This window comes from Carlito syrichta, unplaced genomic scaffold (genome assembly GCF_000164805.1).
Source record: "Carlito syrichta isolate Samal-C Ts95f unplaced genomic scaffold, Tarsius_syrichta-2.0.1 Scaffold199710, whole genome shotgun sequence".
NCBI lineage: Eukaryota > Metazoa > Chordata > Mammalia > Primates > Tarsiidae > Carlito > Carlito syrichta.
This window is the reverse complement of record NW_007143806.1, coordinates 167,156-170,992: the sequence shown is the minus strand read 5'-3', so window position 1 is coordinate 170,992 and position 3,837 is coordinate 167,156. Positions and strand designations below refer to the sequence as shown.

Here is a 3,837-nt window from a genome sequence, read left to right as displayed (position 1 = left end):
TGCCAACTCTCATTCCACCAATTTAACATGGTAGTGGAAGTCCTAGTCAGAGCTATCAGACAGGAAGAAATTAGGGGTTCTGCATGCGGAACCCAACGTGGCTTCCTGTGGCTTTCACAACAACAAGGAGCTCTGAGTGTAATCTCTTATGATAAGAGTGTCATATTTGGGAGACAATGGGACACAGAGGGCTGACTCGGACACTGAAATAAAATAGTTGACTTCCAGGAAGATGGTGACAGGGCAGACTGGTCTATGAGACTCTCTGCAAAGGAGAACACAGAGGGTCTCTAGCTCTCTCCCCGGGGGCTGCGGATCCCAACGTCAGCAGCCTGCTCTTCACACAGAGCTCGGCCATTGCCACCGCTGGGGCATCGTGGCAGTCTGGACAGCCACTGCAGCCGCAGACACAGCAGTCACTGGTGCTGCCACAGCCTCCATGGCAGCCACAGTGCATCGCACCCCCCATGCCTGAGGCGATCCATGACTTCAGTCCTTGAAGTCCCTGCAGGCAAGATCTGCTGGGGTTGCTGCCCCCTCTGCTGCCACCGTGACATCCTACCGGCAATGGGTCTCCTCCCATGTGTCCTGAGGCAGGCTCCCATCTCTGTCCATCTATGGCCTCTGCTGGACTCCTGTCCAGCTCCACCTCCTCTGGGACTGTGATATAGCACCACCTGCTGACGATTCAAGGTAACAACACTGAAACGGGAAAAACAAGCTTGAAAAACAGACAGGCCAGATTTGAGTGATGAACTGAATGGTGATCTAAACTGTTCTTCACAGCAGACCAGAGGCAACTGACCCTAACTGTGAACAAATTTACCAGCTTGAGAAGACAGCTAGAAATCAGAACTGAAAGGACATTGGACTTAAACGAAAAGTCTCAGAGTGTGCTCGACTGGTTCTGTTAGTTTAATGACTTGATTCTATTCCTACTGTTTTGTTCCTTTTTTCTCTCTCTCTTCCTTTTCTTCTCTCTTCTCCTCTATGTAAACCACATCTTTGTATAGAGAAACAGCACACCAATGAAGGGGTTGGTTAGCTTGTATGTTAGCATCATTGTATGTTTTAGGTTTTTTTTGTATGGGAGTTGGTTAGTCTGCTGTGGTCTATTGTTTTTATCTGTTTCAGTTTAGGTCTCTCTCTCCATTTGTTGGTACACTTGACTGTTTCCCCCCCTTACTCCTCTCTCTTTCCTCCCCTTCCCCCCACTCTCTGCTCCATTCTCTTCCCTCTGTTAACCTCATTTTATTTCAGGGAGTAAACCTACAGCCCCACTTCACAGACAGATTCCAAGGCAGTGGGAAGTGGGTTTCAGATTATCCATATACCTGTCAGCAGATACCAGGACCTGCAGATAGATTTTGAATCACAGTTCTCCCCTTAAGTAAATCTCAAACTGCAAAAAGAACCACTCCCAACCTACAGTGCAACTCCAGAATTGAAGAAAGTAAGAGGGCATACATAAAGAAAAATATGAGACTGAAAAAATAGAAGTAAAAGCAAGCCCTCTACCCCTGAATAACAGAGTTAAAGAAGACGGTGACATGGAGGGAAGGAAAAAGTAGGGAGGGAAAAAAATCGCACAAATGAAGAAAAACCAAAAGAAGAACATAGGTCTCACACAGACCCCTGGGAGGTCAGACACTGAGAAAACAGACTCGGGAACACAAACAATGAAGACCCCCCAGAATGGTCACATGCAACAAACCCAGACATCAAGATATTAATAGAGAGAATTTTAAAAATTGAGGAGAGACAAGAGGAAAATAGGAAGGAGCTGATGTCAGAAATAACAACAGTAAAGAATAATGTGATAGAAATAAATAACAAACTAATAAGCACGGAAAGCAGAATTAGCCAAGCAGAAGAAAGAATCTCAGAGCTCAAAGACCAAAACACAGAACTAACTCAAACTGTCAAAAATATAGAAAAGAAGTTCAAAAAGACAATAAAACCTTCAAGAGATGAATGATCACTTCAAGTGACCAAACCTAAGAGTAATTGGCCTTCCTGAGGCAGAGAGAGAAACAGAGGCCACACTGGAACAAACATTTCTTGAAATCATTCAAGAAAACTTCCCTCATCTCATCAGTGATGAAAAAATTCAAACACAAGAGATTCAGAGAACCCCTGCAAGACAACAAATGAGAAGACCAACTCCCGGACACATAATAAATTGCCTAAATAAAGTAGGTATAAAAGAAAAAATCGTAAAGGCAGCTTGAGAAAAAGGTCAGACTACCTACCAGGGAAGACCAATTAGAATAGCAGCAGATTTATCTACAGAAACCCTCCAGGCTAGGAGAGCTTGGAGCCCTATCTTCAAAGTTCTAAAAGATAAACAATTTCAACCGAGAATAACTTATCCAGCCAAGCTAAGCTTCATCAGTGAGGGAAAATTGAAATCTTTCCCAGATATCCAATCCCTAAGAACCTACACTGCCACCTGACCACCTCTATAAGAAACACTTAACAAAGTATTGAACACAGAAGAAAAGGAAAAAATAACAACAACATTCTTCACAAGAGTACAGGTAAAAGATTAAAAACACACATGATCCAACTCTAAACCCAAAAGAAAGACAACACACACATAAGAAGAACAACAACAACTCTGTAAGAACATTATGATAGGGATCAACTCTCACATTTCAATAATTAGTTTGAATGTGAATGGACTACATGCACTACTGAAAAGACATAGAATGGCAAAATGGATAAAATATCACCAGCTAACAATCTATTGCCTTCAAGAGACCCACCTCACTAGAAAGGACACCCACAGACTCAAAGTAAGAGGATGGGAAACAAATTTTCAGGCGAATGGAACACAAAAGAAAGGAGGAGTCGCAGTCATAATCTCAGACAAAATACCCTTTAAACTATCAAAAATTTAAAAAGATACAGAAGGCCACTACATAATGATAAAAGGTTCAATCCATCAACAAGAAATATCCATCCTAAACATATATGCACCCAACATAGGGGCATCAACTTTCATAAAGCAGCTCCTAGGTAAACCAAAAAAAGATATCGTCTCCAATACCATCATAGCTGGGAACTTTAATATCCCACTCACAACCCTAGACAGATCATCAGGACAAATCAGCAATGAGATCCAAAACCTCAATGTGACTCTTGATCAAATGGACTTAATTGATACCTACGGAACCCTCCATCCAAAGACCACAGAATACATATTCTACTCATCACTGCATGGAACGTACTCTAAGATCGACCACATACTTGGCCATAAATCAAGCATAAGCAAAATTAAAAGGACAAAAATTTTACCATGCACCTTCTCGGACCACAGTGGAATAAAAATAAACATTAACACCAACAAGGTCCCCCCAAAACCCACAAAGACATGGACAATAAACAGCATGATGCTAAACAACTCCTGGGTCAATGATGAAATCAAAACAGAGATTAAAAGATACCTGGAAACAAATGAAACTAAAGAAACATCTTACCAAAACCTCTGGGATGCCATGAAAACTGTAGTAAGAGGGGAATTTATATCCCTACAAACGCACATGAAGAAAACGGAAGGATCACAAATTAACACCTAACAAGCCACCTAAGGAAGCTGAAAAAGCAAGACCATAAAACCCTAATTTCAACAGAAGAATCCAGATCACCAAAATAAAGCCCAAATCCAGGACATAGACGTCAAAAAGATAATACAAAAAATCAATGAAACAAAAGGCTGGTTCTTTAAAAGGATAAACAAGATTGATGGTCCCCTAGCTAGGTTGACAAAGAAAGAGAGAGAAAAAGTCCAAATAAACACAATCAGAAACACAAAAGATGAAGTCACATCTGATC

The 3,837-nt window shown here is 41.5% G+C and overlaps 1 pseudogene; it reads right to left on the bottom strand.

Moving 5' to 3' along the window:
• Positions 1–253: 253 nt before the first annotated feature.
• LOC103253094 overlaps positions 254–3,837 on the bottom strand; it is a 42,500-nt pseudogene continuing 38,916 nt past the window's right edge.